The 22,977-nt window shown below is 34.0% G+C and overlaps 1 pseudogene across 1 annotated transcript; it reads right to left on the reverse strand.

The window, feature by feature from the left end:
• Positions 1-8,886: 8,886 nt before the first annotated feature.
• On the reverse strand, positions 8,887-17,624 carry LOC115950841 (annotated as a pseudogene). Its single transcript, XR_004083129.1, has 17 exons — positions 17,323-17,624; positions 16,771-16,892; positions 15,663-15,738; positions 15,162-15,283; positions 14,091-14,141; positions 13,880-13,996; positions 13,666-13,785; positions 13,331-13,466; positions 12,779-12,952; positions 11,943-12,098; positions 11,323-11,429; positions 10,936-11,030; positions 10,694-10,835; positions 10,182-10,341; positions 9,956-10,072; positions 9,720-9,850; positions 8,887-9,370 (listed from the first exon to the last, which is right to left on the reverse strand). The product of XR_004083129.1 is annotated as a probable rhamnogalacturonate lyase B (transcript).
• Positions 17,625-22,977: the final 5,353 nt, after the last annotated feature.

A 22,977-nucleotide genomic window follows, 5' to 3' on the forward strand; every position in this document is an offset into this window, starting at 1 on the left:
TTGTCATCCCGTATCAGTACCAGGCTTACAGCATAAGGGGCTACGGCTATGTATGCAAACAGTACCTTGTCTGCCTCAGGGCTAGACATGATGGGTGGTCACGACAAGTATTCCTTAAGTTGCTAGAAAGCTCGGACACAATCCTCCGACCACTCAAACCCTTTCCACTTATTTATCAAGAGGCAGAAAGGTAGACATCGGTTTGCAGATCGTGATATGAACCGGTTTAATGCTGCGATCATGCCAGTGAGTTTCTGCACTTCTTTCGGATTGCGAGGAGCCTGTAGGCTATTAATCGCTTTGATTTGATCTGGGCTTACCTCTATCCCTCTGTGGGTTACCATATAGCCTAGGAATTTCCTAGACCCGACACCGAATGAACACTTGGTAGCATTGAGCCGCAACTTGTGCTCCCTTAAGATGCCAAAAATGATCTCTAGGTCTTTCACGTGCTCGGACACCACCTTACTTTTTACCACCATATCATCTATGTAGACTTCAATAACTTTGCCTAGTTGCGGTTCAAACATTCTGGTCATCATCCTTTGGTACGTTGACCCTGCGTTCTTTAGTCCGAAAGGCATCACCTTATAGTGGTAGTTTCCGACGGGTGTCATGAACGCCGTTTTCTCCTGATCCTCTAATGCTAAAGGTATCTGATGATAGCTCTGGAAGGCATCCAAGAAGCTCATTCAAGGGTGGCCTACAGTCGCATCTACCAGTCGGTCTATTCGGGGTAACGGGAACGGGTCTTTCGGGCATGCCTTGTTCAAGTCTGTGAAGTCTACGCAGACTCGCCACTTCCCCATTTTCTTTCTTACCACCACCGTATTTGTCAGCCATTCGGGGTAAAAGACCTCTTTAATAGCTCCTGCCTTTTTCAATTTTGTCACTTCGTCTCTAACGGTACTAGCATGTTCCTTTGAGGGACGTCGGGGTGGTTGCTTCTTTGGAATGGAAGATGGGTTAACATTCAAGTGGTGACAAATAAGGCTAGGGTCAACCCCCGGGGTGTCGTAAGCGTCCCATGCAAACACATCGACATTTCTTCTCAGAAATCCGTCCAGTTCCTCTTTTTCTTAAGGAGGCAACTCGGAGCTGACCTGGAAAAATCTCTCCGGGTTATTGTCAACGATAAACTTTTCTAAACTTTCACACCTTATCTCCTCGGTTGGCTCATTGACCTTCCTTGCCGAGGTGGTTGGTTGCTATAAGTTCTTAGAGGTCGAGGACTCGACATTGGACTGACGTGAGATGGCGGCCACCATACACTACCTGGCCATGGCCTGATCTCCACGAATCTCTTCTACTTGGCCTCTGGACGAGTATTTTACCTTTTAGTGAAGTGTGGAGGATACAACTTCTAGGGCATGGATCCATGGCCTGGCTACTATTGCTGTGTAGGGCGAGTAGGCATCGACCACGATAAAGTTCACCTCCACCACCTCTGACCCAGTCTGTATGGGTAGTCTGATCTGCCCTTTTGGCGTAACAGTCTTTCCTTCGAACCTGATAAGGGGAGAGTCATAAGCCGTCAAATCCTCCAGTCTCAGGTTCAGCCCCTTGTAAAGATCAGGGTACATTACCTCTACTACGCTACCCGAGTCTACCAGCACCCTTCTCACATCGAAGCCCCCGATTCTTAGCGTAACCACTAAGGCATCGTCGTGAGGTTGGATAGTTTCCTTCTTATCGTTGTCCGAGAATCCTAATATTAACGAGCTTCCCTTTTTAGGCCTTTTAAATTCTCTTCCCCCGTCCTCGGCAGAGAGCCGAGCCACAAACAGCACCCTAGAAGGAAATGACCCGGTTCTTCCTGGAGCGGCGAGGATGACATGGATCGTTCTTGTGGGGGGTCTTAAGGATACATCTTTTCGAGGCTCTTGCATTACCTGGCCCGGATGACCGCTCGAGGGGTGTAAAAGGTGACGTAACTTTCCTTCTCGAACCAACTGATCTAGGTGATTCCATAGATTCCTGCAATCCTTAGTGGTATGTCCATGGTCCTGATAATAGTGGCAATATAGGTTCTGGTTACGTTTTGAAGGGTCTCCAGCCATCTTTCCCAGCCATCTGAAGAAGGGTTCGTTCCTTACTTTCTCCAGCACTTGTTGTACTGGCTCTTTGAACATGGCATTCACCGTTTACATGTTACTTTGTCCAACCTGTCTCGAAAAATCTCTCCTCGGCTGGTTATGATTATATCATTCCGACCTGAAATCATTCGCTTTGGGAGGAATGATCTTCTCCTTTCCCTTTCCTTGTAGCTGATCTTCTTCCACCCTTTTGTACTTGTCAATCCTATTCATCAACTGATGAACGTTGGCAACTGGTTTACCAGTGAGAGATTTCCTTAAGCCATGCTCGGTGGGGAAACCGCTTTTGAATGTGCTAATAGCGACATCATCATGGTTCTCATCCAACTCGTTATACATCTCCCAATATCTATCCGAATACGCCTTCAGGGTCTCTTCCTCGTGCATGGATAAGGACAACAACGAACTTAGGGGTCGAGGGACTCTGCTATTTGTAATAAAGCGAGAGCAGAAAGCCTGAGTGAGCTGCTTATATGAGCCTATGGAATTTATCTTCAGGCTGTTGAACTATCTCATCGCCATTGGTCCCAAGCTGGAAGGGAAGACTTTGCACATTAGGACTTCATTTTGCGAGTAAATAGCCGTTTTTTGGTTAAACTGACTCACGTGCTCCACCGGGTCTGCTCAGCCGTTGTAGATGGCGAACGTTGGTTGATTAAAGCGTCGAGACAACTTAGCCCCTTCAATTCTGTACATGAAGGGTGATCTTGAAATCTGGTCTAGTGCCCTATTCATAGCATCGTTTCCCAAACCCTTGCTGGATGGGCTCTCATACTTTCGTATAGGGCGAGACTCCTTCTCGCAAGAAAAGGTTTCACTTGGGGGTGTTCTCGATCTCCGTCGATAACTCACGTCCTCCTCATTAGAGGACGCATCTGAGTTGGAGGGAGATTGCTTTCGCTGCGCACGTCGCAACTTCCTTTTCAAGTCATCTATCTCTCGCTGCATGACCTGATGACTGTTTCGCCTTTGGGATACGTGACTACCTATCTGGGTATGACTTTGGCTCGTCTGGGTAGTATGTACGCTTCCCTCACGATTCCTTCTGCTGCTTGGGTTGGCAGGATTATTTTGCCGCTGGGACTCAATGGGTTTTGTCTGTTGAGGGTTAGCTTGGTGAGGATTCTCCTGGTGTGGACCTCGTTCTACCATGCTCGACCGTTGTGATTACTGATATTTTAGTTCTTCCCACAGACGGCGCCAATTGTAGGGACATGGTTTTAGTTGACCTGATCCTTATTGGTCAGGTCTTGGCCCAAAAGGTCCCACACATTAAATTTTTTGTAGAGTATGGGCTAAAGAACTTGGTTTCAGTTAGCTTAAATGGTTTATTGCATGGGCTCAGGGGATATAGAAATAAGAACAAAAGGAGGTAGTAGTGAAAAGAGATCCTTCTCAAATGATCAGGTCTCAAACTTGATTAATGGGCACAGATTCATGCAAATAAAATTTCTCTACAGTGTTCTCTCCTCTCTCTTTCTCCGTCTCCCGTCCCCTTCTCTTGGGGGACCTTTACATATTATATAGGCCCTCTCCTATCATCTGGGCTTTACACTTGTTGATCATCCAAACCCCTACTTGAGCACCTGTCCCATCAGACATCCTTATCAGTTCTTTATGAGTTGCAGTGGCCAAGGTAGCACTGTTCAGGGGTCTTCTCTTTATTAATGCGGCTAGGAGAGTAGTTGTGGTGCATTTAATGTGGTGGAGGCAGTTTTTGCTGAGATATTTTGGGTTTACTTTCTTTTTACGTACTTGGAAGGAGGACTACAGTAGCCAGGACGCACCCTTGACTCGGATTTTGGAATGTCCGAGGAGGAATTATTCCTCGGACATGTTCTCTTTGCCCCAGTGAACCTAAATAAGGATTCTAGGCCACGACGTCTCCTCGGACGGATTGGTCCTCGGACGGGCCCAGGGCCCAGCCAACCTATTATTCTGGGCCGGTCCCCACAACCACTGTTTACCGAAATATATATCAATTTACCACTGTTTTGAAAATATGTAGGGATCTACCATCTTTTTGAAACTCAAGTTTGCCGTGTAACTCGAGTTCCATAAACTCAAGTTCTTTGAAAAAATTGTCTTCAAAATTGCCGAAGTTTTTTTTATGAAACTCGAGTTCATGGATCTCAACTTCATGAAACTCGAGTACCATGGAAAACTCGAGTTCCCCAAACTCAAGTACCCAAAAAGTGATAGATCCCTATATATTTTCGAAACAGTGGTAGATTGATATATATTTCGATAAACAATGTTATTGTGACATTTGGGCCATAATACAAGTTTGAATTGTCAAGACCTTTGAAACTTGTGTCCTTTTAAAAAGAAAAAAACTATTTGAAATTTAAATTGTCCAAATTCACTTGAGTGGGTGTCACTGTCAGGGCACACCTCCACACTTAACAAAAGGTGAATTCTCCTCTTTGAAAAAAAGAAAAGGTAAAGAGAATTTAAAGAAACAATAGTTAGTAACAAGTGAGGCAGAAGTGGAGCAAGTCTAGATGAAAGGTGATGAAGAAGAAGAACCAAAGACAGAGAGGAGACGGAGGATGATCGACGACCACTTTGTTAGGATATGTGCCCTTTAAATCCTATTGTATGATGCTATGTATGACATTATGTATGGCTTAATGTTATGATTAATAAAGTTTTTTTATTATTATCTAAAATAATGGTAACATGAATATTTGGACATTATCATTTAGTCCATGAGATGCATAGTATGTGATTTATGTGATTTAGTCACAGAAGATATAAATTACAAGTTCTTTGTAAACTCAGAATTTTAGTTCATAGTCGGTGATAAAATTAAGCATTTCATATGCGAAGACTATAACATATCAACTAAGATGATTTGTCTTGATCATGGAAGTGGAGACTTCTAGTTGGTATGTTGATATGTTTTAAGAGTTAAGACATATTGAATTGGACCGCTGTGAGATTTATTATTCTCCTAACGACTGTCAAATGAATAATAAATCTCACAACTTCTATTTACATGAACTCTTAATCTTGAGAGAATAATGGACCTAGTCATGAAATATAGGTTGCTTTGATATATCAGGAGTGAGATCTAAAGTCATGATCAAAACCTCAGTATGTTGGGCAGCCACATTTAGTGTTGATGGAACATATATTCTCAAGATATAATTCATAATCTCTTAACGAAGATATAAAATATTCCCTTGAGATAAGTTTAATGGGTTTGATTATTCAGAGTCTTAGGCTTAACCACTTTAGTAAGGAGTTACTAATGTATATATTTATGAAATTGGATTTCATAAATATATGACGAATAACTTAAAGGATTAAACTGGGTATTCAAGAATTAAGATGTAGTAATCTTCAAAGTGACAATCTACATTCATAACTTTGTGTTACTACGAATATATTTATAAAGGGGTTGCATGTATAATAAAGTCTTGGAATATAATTTATTAATAAGGTCTAGAGTGCAATTATATTTATATAATTGTATTAAATATAATTAATGATAACTTTGGACTTGTCAAGAGTTGACAGAAAAGCCCAAGGTCCATTGTTCCTTTTTGGTCCTACTCCAAGCCACATACTAACGCTCAATTGGAATGGCCCAAAAGGCTAGCCCAATTAGATAATCAGTTATGAGAGAAATATATAGAATTTTAAAAGAGAATGAAGTGGTTTGTATGTGAGTGCAGGACACTCTCTTATTCTCCCTTGAACACACACATACAAACTAATTGAGAGACCACACTTCTTAGGCATAAGTGGAATTGGAGTGAAGATTAAAAGTGTTCTCAAGTACTTCTAATCTTTGGTTTTGAATTTCACTGCACCAAGGTACACTCTCTTCTTCTTATATTCTAAAATTTACTTAGTACATGTTATCAATTGCGAATTAAGTAGATCCATTAATTTTCCACTATATATGTTTTGTATGCAATACAAACATGTATTTTTCCAACACACTTCGCTACTGGAAAGGTGGAAGTGATAGCAAGGATCTTGGGTATTTTTTTGTTTTCATTAGTTTACACTTTACCAGCCAATATTCGGTATTTTTCTCGAAACGGCCGGTACATCCCAATGTTTAGAGTGGAACGAAACAACAGTGTTTCTGTTCCGACCTAAGCACTGGTACGATAAATTCCGATCATATCGGTCGATACGATACAAAATCAAATTTTTTGGATTAAATCCTATAAGGATAGAGTGTAAAACCCAAGTTTTACACACTCTAATCCTAACATGCCATATCATCATATTATTTATTATAGAATAGACACAACCACACTCAATCAATTCTAAATGAAAATCCAAGTCAATTGTGAGTATATTGAGATTAGGCCTGTCCATGAGTCAGGCAGGTCAGTTTTGGACCCAACCTGGAGTCAACTTGCCAGCGTTGGGTGGAGGGTGGAGGAACCCGAAATCAACCACCGGAATCAGTCAGTTTCGGGTAAGGGTGAGCGTCGATTGGTTTAGTCGATTGTTAAAATCTAAAAAAAGTCATCGAAATCTACAAAAAACGTCATCGAAATCTGGAAAAAGTCGCTGAAATCTGGAAAAATTTGCTAGAATCTGGAAAAAGATGCTAGAATCTGCATTTTTTTCATTGGAATATGCGTTTACTAAAAATTACTGGGATTTGGCCAGATTTGGCTAAATCCCACCAAATCTAGCCAGATCTGGTTGAGATCTCGTAAGATTTGGCTTATTTTTGCAGTATTTGGCCGGATTTTTTATATAGCTCCCCTCAGGTTTTGGATAAGCCAACCCGCCACTCAACTCGCTGATGTCGGTTTTTGAAAACAAAAACCCTCCACCGACTGACTAAACCTTTGGTTTGATCTCAAATCAGGTCGGCGTCGGGCGGTTTGGTTGGGTTGTCAGGCTCCGGTCAGGTCTGGACAACCTTAATTGAGATGTTATTATGTGTTGTAAGATGTATTAAATTTTAAGTAAAATCTGATATAGCAATCTCTTATTGGATGGTGTAAAACATTTTCCTAATCAAATTTGAACTCTTTTTAATTAGTAGGAAAAAAAACCAGCCATCAATACCTTTGAACACAACAACAACAACAACAACAACATTCAAAGAAGATAACATACATAAATCATGCAATGGCGAAGTTAGAAATTTTTCTCAAGAAAGACCAAGTTAAATGTATCATTGTATTATGGTATTCTTAATTATCTCAAAATATATATATATATATATATATATATATATATAAAATGCGTATGACTTTATTTTTGGATTTTTTTTTTTTGCTAAAGAGATTTACTTTTATATAGCTCCTCAAATAAATGACTTATATATGACAAAAAAGTCAATATTAAAAGGAAAATAAATGAGACAACAATTAATTAAGGAGTATTTATACTTAAAAAAATTAAGGGGGCCATTACCTCCATTACCTAAAATTTATTCTAAAATTTGAATTTTTGACATTAAAATCGAGGGAGAGGGGCATTTTTAGAAAAGCAAAATGACTTATATATGACAAAAAAGTCAATATTAAAAGAAAAATAATTGAGACAATAATAAATTAAAGAGTATTTATACTTAAAAAAAAAAAAAAAATTAAGAGGGCCATTACCTCCATTACCTAAAATTTATTCTAAAACAAAAGGAGATTCTAGTTTTTTTTTTAAAAAGTATTAGAGGTAAGTCCCCCCAACCCAAAAATATGTCTAGCACAATTAAAAATATTTAAGAAGTCATGGAGGAATTTCTTGTTGGTTTTTAAATCCTAGATGGCTTGAATCTCATGGATCTCACAAGATATTAGAATCCACTAGACCAATTTTTTAGGGTTGAAATATTAATGCAGGTAATTAATGGATTTGATAGTCGATGTCATATGAGTAATTTACTATTGGCTATTAGATGTTAGGTGATGGGTTCTCAAAAAAAAGATGTTAGGTGATGGATATGATCATATATGTACCCAACATCTTCCAATGTCCTAAGTTAATCTCCTAAATCAAAGTTAGAGAAGCAGTCATTTTCCATGTAGTTGGAGTTGTTTTGTTTTGTCTTTGTTTGTTTGTTATGCATTTTATTGTTGTTGTAATTTTCTCTTAGATGGATGAATTCTATAATGAAAGCCTCTAAATTTGTTTTTAATGACATCGATGACATTTTTCAATAAAATTTGAACTTTCTTTGATTTTATTATTGTAAAAATTGAAATCCATGACTTCATTGTAACCTTGCAGCAAAATGTACTTCCCATTTGGTTAAATTTCTACCATGCCACTCATGATTAGAGAACCCGATGAGTAATTGACTTACGGATAATTTAAAAAATTATAAAAAAAAATTTAAAAAAAAAAAAAAAAAAAAAAAAAAAAAAAAAAAAAAAAAAAAACTAGGATAAGGATAGCGATTTTGATTAGATTGATGCCGCCATTAAAGTCAAAAAGTGGTTATTGTGAAAACCCCTAAGGATTAAGAGTTAAATTGAAGAAAAGAAAAAAAAAAAAGTTCAAAGATAAACTCGAAATATAATTAACTAAAATATAGGAAACGGACCTCATGTTTGGGCCTTGGGGGGCGCGCATTTAGGTCGGGCCAATTTGTTTCGGGCTTCTGTTCCTCTGGGCTTTCAAGCCCATGATGGTTATTTAATGTCGGCTTTATGTAGTCTTAGGTGTAGTTTAATTATTTGAATTACCGTTTAGTGTAAACTATATAATGCTTGTATATAAAGAATCAAGTTTATTATTTGCATTATTTTGAGCAATGTTGTACAACAGGTTACAATAATCTCCTCGTTGATATTGTTACAATAATCTCCTAGAGATTTGTAAGGGAGTTGGGGTTTCAATGACATACAAGAAGGAACATATCTGAATGAGGTGGGTTTGGTAATAACAACAAAATTTCATTTCCCTTTTGAACTAAATTGTCGTGGTTGATTCTCTGCCTAAAGGCTTTATATACTATACTACTCATGGCTACTTTTCTACATGGTACTTGTATATGCATCAAGGTATTTTTCCTAGAGAGAAATCAATATGTGACATCTTCTACACGATCAATTTTCAGGAAGCCTTTCTTGACGAAGGTAGTCATACATGACTCCTTGAAATTGACTCGTGCTCCTTGACTGTCTGAGAAATATTATGTTCTTTCCTTCTTGGAGTAGATTGCTTGCTACATCAATGTTGTACAACCAATATAGCCCATGAATTCCATGCCTCGCGATGGCGTTGTCCCCGCCTATAACCCCTGTTGAAAAGTGAGGAGGATAGGCTGTGGCATCGTTGAACCAAACCTTGTAATCCAGTCACAAAATAACACTATAAGCAAAAAATCAACAGGAAAAAAAAAAAAGGGCGGCTTTGAATAGTAGAAGATGATTATTTTCATTTGAAATGGATACATTTTATGTTTAGAATAAATGTTGTAATTCAAACTATTATATCATTTAAAATTTTAAATTCCAATTATGAGAAATAGTAGCACCTTTGCTATGTGCATGCTTGTTTTGTGAGTAATGAGTACTACTATTCTTTATGTAAGCGAAATTCTTAATTGTAAATTAGATACTTTAGATATTAACCAATAATATTAATAATAACAAAAAAAAAATGTATAGAATAAATAAAATATAAGTTTGAAACCTGCAATTCAGCGTTAATTAGTGGCTGAAGCCAAGGCCAACCGGAGTGTGTAGTTTCCATTGTTGTACACAGTTTCAAGTTCAAAATGAATCTGCCACGTAGTTGCTTCGTATGTCCGATTATTTGTACGCCTGAAATGCAATATTAGAACAATGACTTAAAAAAAATTGAAATACTGGAAACATATAAAGAAATGTGAAAAAAAAAAAAAAAAGGAAACCAACAATTATATATACCTGTTAACATGAGCGAAGAACCAATCTTTACTATAATCACTGACATTTACAGTGTAGATAAAATCCTGATTACGGTACATATCTGAATACCTTTCCCACAAGCCATATTGCCTGAAACTGTAAGTAAAAAATAAATTAATTAATTAATTAATTAATTAACTATAAGTAAGCAATGAAATTTTGTTAAGATTGCAATAGAAATGTTTGAATGTTGGTTTTGACTTACTTGTTAGATGTTGTGGTGGTGTACACAGTGTTCAGGAGTGTTGCATATGGGTTTGGTACATAGAACTCAGCCGCGGTGCGGTCAGGGATGCCAATTTCCCACAGGGTAGGACCTTGTCTTGGAGGCCCATATCTAACGGTTCCCAATTGTACTTTCCCACCTGCAATATTGGACATCAATGAAGCTATAGTAGACTCATCTCTTGGGTTCACAGCTCCGGTTTGATATAATAAATTATCGATTGTTCCAAAAGTTTAAACTCTTAAGAAATAGTGAATTTAATTATTTAATTGATATTCTAACATTCTCCTTCGCATATCAACCTAAACTTGTACTTAATTACTGGAAACCAACATGTGAGAATATTTTTAAGTAGAGTGGAGACAGTTTAATTTTAATACCATGAGAAATAACCAACCATCCAAAAAAGTTATATTGTTAAGAAATGATAAATTTAATCATTTGACTAATACTCTTAACATGCTTGTGCATAATGTATATGCTTAATTTACCTGCCATAATAGAAATCGTGGTAGCAGCTTTGTAATCCCCTATGAAGCCAGGGACCCATGCATATAAATTATAGTTCCCAGGATGGACATTTTTAATTTCGAAATAGCCCTCCTTGTCGGCTTGGGTCCAAAATTGATAACCCTAAAAGAAAATAACAAGAAACAAAGTTTACAGTTAAAATTAGTGGTTGGTTACCTTTCCTAATCCAAAGGGAAAATTATGTACTAGAGAAATTATGTACCTTGCTTTCTCTTTGCCAAGATCCCTTCTCTCCAGGAGCGGCCAAACCAATTAATATAAGCTAATTGTGCCCACATTAGTCTCTCGTTAATGTACCTAAATATTGATTTAATTAGGGAAACTTTAACGATGGCCTAAAGGCATTGATTTAGGAAATAGTTTTAGAAACATTTTAAGGAAAAAGGACAAAAAACAACTAATTTTTTATGAAAGTTTTTTTTTTTTTTTTAATTTCTTATAAATAAGTGGTATTAAAAGTTTTCCAAAATAATCTATTAATAAATAAACATCCATTAACTGGACCCATTTAAGGAAACTCATCTTATCTATGCAATATTATTGGAGGATTAATTTTTAGATCAAATCATGTAATTGCCAAGGGAAATACCTGTCACGAACTAGCAATTGACCTGCAACACTTCCACGTTGATGAGAAGTAGGATAATCTTTCGATTGGATGAAATTGTATGGCCAGCTATTGACTTCATTTAGCATCTGAAAAAAATAAAAACGAGTAAGAGTTAGTTGTAAATTTTTTGAGTACTCTTAACTTAGGTTTGATTCCTCTTAAATAATAATAAATTCCACATAATACTCCCTTCTAGAACAAATATTAAGTACATAGTTTTAAAAATCGAACTAGCCGGTCCGATCGGTTCAATCAGGAACCGAGAGTCAGTCTGGTCCGATAAAAACCACTAAAACCAGTGAAAACCGATCAAAAACCAAGGTAGAATTGAGAATTTTGAAAAAAAAAAACGGTTCAGTAACCGGTTTGGTTTTTAAATCCATGATTAAGTATCATTATTTTTTTATATAATTAGATAATTGGTAGTGGGGGGATTTTAATCATTGATGTATCCATTGGAAACACTAAAATATATCAGTTAAATTACAAAACTCTTGACTAATACCACTTAATTAATTAATACTGAAAAGTTACTTGAGTTAGTTAATTAATATTTTAAAGTTCAAAGAAAATTTAACACCTTAACTTAATAATAATACCTTCAATTTAGCATCTGACCAAAGCTCAAGGGGATCTTCTCCTTTGGAAACCTTGTTAAGATATATAAATGAAGGACCAAAAACCTTTTTCCATGGCTCACCCTCTGCAAATTTCATCCCTACTTCCTTCCCAGCATAGTGAGTACTAACGAACATCTGGACATTGCACCAACAAACTAGAATTATGAATATTCTATAATAAGACAAATATGTTGAATGCCCTTAATTTGTGGAGCATAACACGGCTTAAGAAGCTAGTTTTCTAGTGATGAATCATCATAGCAAACATTTTTTTTAATTGATTTATATTATATATTTATGGAGAAAATAAAACATATAATACTCATATCATTTTGGACAAAGTTTTGCTCAAACTAGTTTGAAGCTAATAACTACAACTACCTCTAAAAAACTAACATGGATGCATATTTTAAAATTCTAATTGTTGAATTACAATTTTTTTTTTCTATTCTTAAAATACATGTTAAATTTCTTATAAATCAAATATTATTTACTATTCAATTTATAAACGTAATATTTATGCATAATTTTATATTATAAAAATGACATAATTACTAATTTTTGATTTTTTGAAAATTTTACAATTATAAAAGATACAAAAAAAAAATGTAATTTAATTGTGAACTTGTAAAATTCACATTAATTATAAAAAAAATATTAAATAAAGTTGGTAAGATGTAATCAAACTCTACTGTTACATTTTCCTTCATTATTATTATTATTATTTAGAAGAAAAACAGTCCTATGTGGTTGGCAACTGGCCAGTGAAGATTTTGCCATTTTAGATGGGATGGGATCAAGCGGACTTGACTTACATTGAGGTTAGTGGGGCCCACATGGGAAGTGAGGTCTTGCTTGTTGGGACCCGATGTACGAAACTCATTGCTGGGTGTGATCATCCAGAATCCCACGGCTGGGTCATCTTCGCATATCCACCCCTGAACCTTATTGTCTTTGTTCTCCACCGAGTACTGGTACTTGTCATCCACCTGCGCCCCCCAATACAATATCACGGGTCTCAAACTCAAATTCTACCATTATATTCTCTTCTCTCAAAAGTATGAACTAAAGCCAAAGGCATACCCCCACAAAATAAAGACCAAAAAACAATGAAGTGAGAGAGAGAGACTGAGAGAGTGTGTGTATGTACTTGTATGTCTAGGACGTTCTCTTTACCCCCAAAAAAAAAAAAATCAACAAATTATCTGTACTTAAAAAAAGATATATATAACCACCACCACATAATAGAGAACAATATAAAGAAAAATAAAAATAAAAACTTTGAAATATATAGATTTGATTGTAAATTTAAAAAAAAAAAAAAAAGGTTAAAAGAAAATTGTAAATCAAAATGGATTTTTGGGTACCTCTCCTCTTAATTTAGGATTGCTTGTATTGGTCAAAAGAACAGCTTCAGGGTAAGCGAGGGGCTCACCCTTGGCGCGGTCTTCCGCCGATGGCATGATCCTTTGCATACCGTCGGATATCGCCATGAACCGAAATCTGACCATTAATTTCAAATATCACAACATCAACAATTTTGCCAATTGCCAAAGAAAGTTTTATTTTTATTTTTATTTTTTCCCTAAAGAGTAGTTCAAAGAATTGGCAATTTTTTTTTTTTTTTTTTTTTTTGCTGAATTGGCAATTTGAATTGTGTTGCATAACCTAATGAAATGAAATGAACATGTTTTATAATTACTTGTCTTGATGGAGCTTGTAAACAATCCTAATTTGATCCACTTCAACCTTAGGCCATCCTTCAAGGCGCTCAAATATTGCGTAGAAATAATATCCCGAAACGTTACGCCGGAATATGTACCTATAAAGTTAAATTTTAGATTAATTAATACTATATTTAATTGTAGACTAAAATTACTGCCCTATTATTATTAATAAGGGCCTAACATACGCACCTTTTGTCTATAATGAAAGGAACTTTTTCACGGAGCGAACTTTTCCATGTGGATGTAAATGAAAGTTCTACTTGGTCTTTGTTCGCAGTTATAACTCTAAATATTGTTCCTCTTATTCTGCAAATCATTCATGTACCTGATTTCAGTTTTGGGGGGAAGACCTACCAAAAGATTACATATCATATCCGTGCCAAAGGGGACATAAATTTACCTCTCAAAGACACCAGCTTTTCCTGGTTCGTTCCATACAACATCCAAATACCTGACACCAAATAATTAAATAAACCCCATGTTAAAATATTAATGCTGTGTAGTTTTCTATGTATTTTAAAGTTGGGTTTGTCACCGCCTATTTTTAACGTAATAATCACTTCAAAAGTATAAGTTTTTGTGAGATGAGAAGGCAAGAGTCAGAGTTCAAATTTTCAGGAGAAAACTTTAGATATATATATACAATTAAATTAAACTAAAGTAAAATTTGTATCTCACATAAAATAAAATAAAATAAAAAAGTTGTGTCCTTAATGGTCATTTTCTTGTGTGTAACTAAGTGTGTGCATGATGGACAAGTATAAGGGCTATCATTTATGTCTGGAAAAAAAAAAATCCATGTAATTGGTGCAGAAGAGAATCGATTGAATGTGAAGAAGTGGAAAATTCCAATTCCATTCTCTCTCCCTTGTTTAGGTAATTCAAGATATCCTCTTAGAAAAAGACTAATCTTTGATAGCAAAATATTAAGAAAAAACTCATCAAAATCATTGTTCCCTTATATTTCAAAGCTAACACCTTAGACTTTATAGGTTCTATGCAGACTTTAGTTCTCAATTACGTACACACTGGGTATTTGGAGACTTCTTATGTTCCAAATCTATGACTGAGTTTTTCTTCTGTTAATTTCATACACACGCTAACAGCATTCGAGGCCTATATGATCAATTAAAGTCGTTAACTTGGTCCTGGGCCTTGACATTTTTGATACGTCTGGACTTCGATTTTGTATGACTTTCTTTTTTTTTCTTTTTTCTTTTTTCTTTTTTTTTTTTGATGGGGATTTTGTATGACTTTCGGTCACAATATGGGTCAACAGTTGAATTGTGAGGTCAAATAAAAATAGTTGTAATGAATAAGAAAAATGTTTAATAAATTCATTGGTCAATTTTAAAAAATGAAAAATCAATAATATAACATTATTTGAGCTAAAATTCATAGCAATATCAAAAGATTTGGATTTACTGATGCTGCGCTCCCAAAATTAAAAGCAAGTGATAATTGTACATACCCTCTATCATATTCTTCATTTTCTCTGTCAAGTAAATTATCTATTCCATTGTACTGTATTCCCAAGACATGACCGTCAGGCCTCGACAAAATGACTCGCACGATGCCATTATTCACCACCACCTAAAAGATGTATCATATCAGAAAAAAAAAATTAAAAAAAAAATCATAGCACATTATCATGTAGGAAAATTAAAAGAGAAAATATGTGGAATTTTAAATGGATTACTTAATTATTCCAATATTTTTATATTTAGGTGTAGCAAGTGAAATGAATCGATAGCCCCTTTCTCATATGCTCGAAACTGCAAATGTTCTAAGTATATGAATTCTAATTCGGTGAGTTATGCGATTGATTTCGAGTTTTAATTCTTACAAACTTTTGTGTCCATAATAATATCAGCAAAGAATAAAATCGAGTCCATATGCATAAAAACCCAGGCAGCTGGGTTTGTCTTTTTGACAATTAGAATATGTGGACAAAGCTGACGCATATATTTACCTGCTCACGATCATGGGTAATCAGTTTTACATCAAGATTTGGTTCTCGGACATTGCGTTTTGATGATAGAAGTCTCCTGCATATTGCATAGGGGAAGGAGTAATTAAATATTTGTAATATTTGTTGCTTTGTAAAAGGTAGGCCAACAACTCATATATCATCTTTTCAAAAAAAAAAAACAACTCATATATCATAATAATACTGGCCGGCATTCACTACAGGGTGGTGATAAGATTAATAAACAATCCCAATGGACAATGAAATATGATTTTTAAATAGAAAAATGTAGAGTACGTTTAGTAGAGGAGTTAGTAGAAGAGTTTGAGTAATGTTATTTATACTTTTTTAAAATATGTGTGAGTGAAAAAACATGTAAAAATAAGTGTAATATTATTTAAAAATATATGTTTAAGATACTCAACCAAACGGAGCTGCAATCACCCATACATATTTGGGAAAAAAAAGAAAAAAGAAAAAAAGAATTGTTCTGCTATGTTGTGTTGTGTGGCGGAATTTATAGCAATGGATACCAATAATACTGTCGTAGGTGGTAAAATGACAAGCAACAACTGTAGAAGTTGAAGCATGTGACCTTGCTCTCTTTTCTCTCTCTCTTTTTAAGGATAACTTGTCGTTACATGTCACACGCCTATTATGTTTTTTTGGCCTTTTTACGGTTTCTATCACAGAAAACGAGGAGTAACATACCAATGAAGCTATGAGTCATCACAACATTGAATTGCTATGAATATTAACCTAGGCCTAAGTTTTAACCCACTCTCTAATTTCCAGCAAAAAACAAAATTCAGAAAAAAAAAAAAAAAAGTAAATGGAAATAAACAACAAAAAACATTTATAATGCACCAGTAGTGTTTTCTAAGACTCCGTGACTATATGCTAAAGAAATGTTGCCTTCGTTCCCACCAATCAAATTAATTAACCTTTCTCAACAGTCCCTCTCGGTCTATCTTCACGTTCCTACAGAATTCTGCTCTGCCCGACACCTCTCTCTCTCTCTCTCTCCATAAATAATGCTTATCATATATGTTATTTTTGGGCAAGTACGTACGTTATAGAAAGTAGAGGGAGCAAAAGTCTAGGGAAGAACCTCAATGGTGTCTTCTCCGAAGAATCAGCAAGCAAGAACACAAACAGGAAAATCACTCCTAAGCAGCCAACAAGAGATCCCCATTTCCAAATCCGGCTTACCTTCTCCATATATGTAAAGACCTGTAAAAACCAATTACATGAAAGCAAAACAATGAGAGTTTTATAAAGTGCTCTTCTATTATTTTGGAAAGAACAGCAGAAATAGGTTGAAGAACTATAGCAAAAGAAAAGGAAATAAGCAAATATATCATAGCAACAAAAACTGTTAATCCATAACAGGGAAAGGAAAACAAGCCCCAAGTCTTAAGAAAATTAAAGTACCTGAATTGAATATGCCAATATGGTTTTCTATATATGTATAATCGTTACTGGCTTTGATAGCTTAACAAACGTGCATGTATATATAATGCTAAAGTAAATGCCGTTTATATAACTGCAGAAAAGGAAGGACATCAAGGCTGCTTGAAAATTGAAATGTATGTTACTCTTTCTTTCACATTGACTGTTTTATTTTCTACTATATAATATATGCAGTGCAAGAAATGCTAACCTCAGCTTTTCTTTGTTCCACGGTTTCTCTTGAGGGGCTGGACCGGACTAATCTTTTGAATTGAAATTACACAAAGCATGAGAAGGCTAATTTAATTTGAGTCTTACAGAAAAATATCACGTGGTCATATATAGGAGTCAGGAAGGGACAGTGGAACTCCATGTAGGTCATGCTATTGTTATTATGTGCCAACTTTTTGACAATTTTAACGAATTCGTTAGGGGAAGGTGTTCGGTATTGACAATAGTGTAGTTTTTGGTTGAAAAATATTTCATCTGGGGCGGGTGTTGTGGCTATGTACCAGATTTTGACAGGTTTGGGTAGCCAGATTATTTTTATGAATAAACTGGTCTTTATCTAGCTTTATTCTTCTTTTGCCCTCTCATATTTAGTAAATAAGTTACCAAAAATTATGGAAGGCCAAACAAACATTCAAAATAGAAACTAAATTCAAAATAGAAACTAAATAATAGCCTTTTAAAGCTCATTGTGTTAACTGTATAAAGAGTAATGTTACAAATTCAAACTATTTTACAATATTTTTATAAGCTGTCGATATGGCTTTAACATTGTCTAATAATTATTGGTCAATAAAAATGTGATGTTAGTGATAGACCCAAATTAAAACTAGTAAGAATTTGTCACATTAATAGTGTGTAAAAGAAAAATGATCTGTCTACAACATTTTTACAACAAATCCTAAGTGATAAGTTGTTACTAGTTGTTATTGTTGGGGCAAAAGGGTAATCTTAGCGTTAGTTTGAAATTTGAACCAATAACAACTAACCACCTGTGATTTGTTGTAAAAATATTGTAGACGTAGCATCTCCTTTAAAAAAATATCGTAAAATAGTTTGTGTCTATAGTATTACTCCTGTATAAAAACACAAGCAATATAATTCAATAACTTTCCTATTTTGCTTCTGGTAACTAAATAACAGCTTTCTTACTAGTTATATATTTGGATAATTTACCAAATAGGTTGAGATTTTCCAATCCCAAGACATAAGTCTGATTTGACAAAAACATTAATATAATAAACTTTTTAGTTATAGTTGTTGGTAAATTTAGACTCTCTGATTAATTAATTTAAAGTTTGGACTTTGGAGTCACCTATTAATTAATTTTAAATCAAATCTGATTAATTAATCAATTATGCACGGAAAATCAGTTTGGCATTAATCAACACATACAACATATCACAAATAATAAATAATAGGAAGCATATCCACAACAATAAAATGAAATTTGTTGTGATAAGCTTAACCTGAAATCTACAGTTACCTTATGTTGTACTTGTTGACACACAACTCCAAAAACTTGAATTCTTCTACGTCTTAAAGACTCTTCATAACAACTTGATTGTGTTTTGATTGCAGCAACTTCTCTTTGATCACCAAATCTTGAATCTTCAATCACTAGGTAATGCTTACCTTAGTTTGGGATCATAAAGCCTAGTAAATTGGATGGTTGAACGAATTGAATTTAGATTCAAGTTGCATAATTCTCAATCGATCAACTTCAGTAAATATTTTAATTATTAGTGGTTTGAAAGCATTATTTGGTATGTTTTAACTGGAGCCGCCACAGTTAGTAAGCTATGTGTCAAGATCTCGAACAATTGACTAATGTGTTGAGAATCCAAAACTTTTGGTTCTTCTTGAGTACTTTAGGACACGTCTTGAACATCAATTACGCATCTAAGGCACACACAAGACAGCCATTTGTTCAAGGTTTATCAACCTATATATAACCACGGACTCAACAATAGTTTGCCACATATGACTCCTAGTCAGTTTTAGTTATTGCAATTTCCCTTCAAGCTTTTCATTTCCGTGATAGATGGATCCCCACTCGTTTAATATACTTGACTAATTCAATTTTCAAGCTGATTTACTCGTTTGTAATTCCAGTCGGCTTAAAACTGCAGAATAATTGATTGAACTTCTAGATACCAATAAGAAAAAAGTAAGATGTATACGTAATCACGCACCTTACTTTTTCTTTCTTTATAAATTTTATATACCTGTAATGGGATGAATTAAATAAAATTTTCACCCGTATCATCAAAATTGAATAATAATAATCAAATTTATTTATATTTAAAGCTATAATAAATTATAAAAAAGGAATTGAACTTCTTTTAAATTTATTGAAAGGTTTAGTAATATAGTTTTAATGGAGTTGTGTTCTAAAATTCTTAAAAATTTAATAAAAAATTACTTATAACTAAATTATCCTAATAATTTTAACATAATTATATTGAGTTATAACATAACAACGTCATATTATACGTATAAATATTTATATATTCCACCATACGACACGGGAAGCAAACTTATTAATTAAGGAAAGAGCGTCAAAATTCTCAGTGTTGTTTATATTAGGTGTTGAATGGGGAAAACGTTTTAAAAAAAAAAAAAAAAAAAAAAAAAAAAACTGTTATACGTTGAGTATTTCAGCTTTCAGGTCAAAACCCACTATAGCTAAGACATGACTAACGATAAACGATATGGCGAATTCAAAAAAAAAAAAAACGAACCTGTGAAACACCACCGCAAAATTACAAAGGTGACTGGCCAAATACCTCATCATGTGACTTTGTGACTTTATATGGTCTTGTGACACACGTAAACCACATTGAGTAAAGGGTATCTTTCACCAGAAGGAGAATATGGGCATTGCCTCTGACGATGAGGGCCTCTCGTGACACTAGTGCTTTCAACTCTAAAATCACTAGTTTCTGTTTCTCATATGACTTAATTTATAAGAGAAGTTGACATTAAAAAAAGAATTATCAGAGAGCAATTCTATGTAAATGGTCGCAAATTTATAGCATATAAGAGTGTGGGGCGGCGCCACCAAATTTGCTTGGCAGGAGTAAAGGTTTTTAGTGGGCTCAAGCCGAGGAATCAAAAATCAGTGCACGCTTCAAAGTGGAGTAATTTATATGATGTAAAGACAAAAGGAGTATGGGCTCAACCCTAGCGTGCTTGAGCACACTTTTTAATAAAAATTATCTTATGATGGGAGGAGAGGGTGGAATATTTTACATGGGATTTCTAAGAAATGATAAAGTTTGATTACAAAATTAATTATAGTATAAGGCTATAATTTCACTTAATATCTTTTTATTGGATATAAATTTTGACAATCCATTATCAGATTACATTTTCTTCTTATATTCTCCATACTTACAAAATTTCTAGAAGACCAAAGATTAATAACTATGTCATCAATCAGTTTTTAAAATTACAAGTTTTTATAGTATAAAATTATACATAAAAAATTATTTTATGGATCATATAGTAAATAACATTCGATTGACATAAAATTTGACATGTATATTAAAAGTGTAAAGAATATTTCATCCAATAATTAGATTTTCAAAATATATTGTAATGTTAATCTTTTTTAAAAATGAGGTTGTAGCCAATTTTATTGCCAAATTTTGTCCAAACTTAAATAATTTTTTTTTTAATAAAAAGGTCATTTGAATATATCGAGTTATCAACACCAAGAAAAAAAAAATCTAAAATATATGAAGTTTTACAATTTTTTTCATTGAGTTTCATATTATCAAATTGTTACATAATAGTTTATTATAAGTTATTATTATCTAATGTCAACGTGAATAGATCTGACAATTTTATTTTGTTAAGTTTATATAAAACTTTTATTTTATGTTATTTCATTATCTATATATTTATCATTGTTTTTATAAAAAAAAATTTAAACTAAATAACAAAACTCAATTCACATGTTGTATTAATTATTAACTCATACAATCACATCTGTCCATACATAAATAATACACTAAATATTTACTTAACCCATAATCACTAATTTTATAACAAAAAGTTAGTATGACCATGGTTTTAAAATTAATCATGGTTTTAAAATTCGGACCGAACCGGCCGGTTGAAGTGGGTTAACCATGAACCATTAACATGTCCGGTTTTTCAAACTAACAAAACCGGCGATCTTCATTTTTCTGTTACCTCTTGAACCGCGGTCAAATCGCCCGGTTTTCAAAATCAGACACGGGTTTGACGGTCTTCAAAGCCAAGATCTCTCACATTAGATCTGCTGAGAAAAAAGAACAGAATAAGAGAAGAGATCCACCGGATCTATTTGCTTAGTTAAGAAAGAGTGAGAGGCAGCGGAGAAAGAGAGGAGCGGGGGAGAGACACAGAGGATTTGTTTTGCACTTCTACTAGACTACTAGGCTTCAGTTCTGTTTTTTTGGGAACCACTGAAGAGAGTGACTGAGAAATAAGCGAGAGAAGGAAACGAAGCGTACTCTGTAGGCAAATCTGAAAATGAAAAGAAAAGTAAAGAGGGGTTTGATAATATTGATGGCTTGGGAAACGTGAGTGGTGTTGGATATTTTGAATTACTTATTATAAACTTAAAAGCAATGTCTCATGAGATCTCATGACTCTTTGAGTTTTTTTTTTTTTTTTTAATCTTGAGTTCTTTTAGTTAAATTTTTTAAGTTATATTAATTTATTATATTTTAGATATAATTTGTTAAAATATTTTAAATAGTAAGAGGATATCTACAAAATCTATGAAATAAATTATAACAAATATCATCTTTATCTTGAATTAAGATATATTTGAACTTACGTAAATATTAATTTAGTCAAATTACATAATTTTACATATTTAAAATATATTTTTGTATTAAATAATTATTAAATTAATTATGACATCATCACAGTTCGACCTTAAAAATATTGAACCTCTCTCTACTTCGGTTCTTTAAACGGTATGTGTTTCAAAACCATAATTATAACATTATAAAAATATACACACATGTAACAAATCCTCTATATTTCATAATGTTTAAATTATATAAAATTATGATATATTTATACTATATATGCACTCATTTACACACTTCACAATTCACACAAATAACATTATAACAAAAATAATTATAATAACACACATATTGGACAGACACACACACAAAATATAAATTGATAATAAAAAGAGAGACACTCACAACTTATAAACACTCACTTTTTACTCTTAAATTCAGGGATATAGAGATAGCCATATATATATATATATATATCGAGAGAGAGAGAGAGAGAGAGAGAGAGAGAGAGAGAGAGATCTATGGTGTATGTTGTTGTTTGATTTTGGAATGGACTGATTTGTGTTGTTATTTGGCTTTGGGTTAGGTTGATATGTGATTAGGGTTTGCAATAATATTTTTAATGGAAAATTAAACTAATAAAAAATATTAGGGCCCATTTGGTAAGAGTATTTAAATATAGTTTTTTATTTTGCAATCCATAAAATAGTGGGTCACACTCTTGAATTTATTGTTTGGTTAATATTTTCTAAGTACAGTTTTCAAAAAATTATATCATATTTTCCTAATTTAGAATAGGATTTTGAAAACTACTAAGGGGCATTTTCAGGATACAGAAAATGTTTTTAATGATATAATTGTAAATAAATTGAAAACAATAACCTCACATATTTGTCCAAACTCTTTTATATCTTAAATTAAGGAAATTATCTTTATCACAAAAAGAATTCTCGCACTTCAAATTTGAAACTTATCATAATAATAATAATTGTGAGGGGTAAAGGACTAGTAGGCCCATGTCAATGTCTATATCAGGCCGAAGGCCC

This window comes from Quercus lobata, chromosome 6, assembly GCF_001633185.2.
Source record: "Quercus lobata isolate SW786 chromosome 6, ValleyOak3.0 Primary Assembly, whole genome shotgun sequence".
Classification (NCBI taxonomy): domain Eukaryota; kingdom Viridiplantae; phylum Streptophyta; class Magnoliopsida; order Fagales; family Fagaceae; genus Quercus; species Quercus lobata.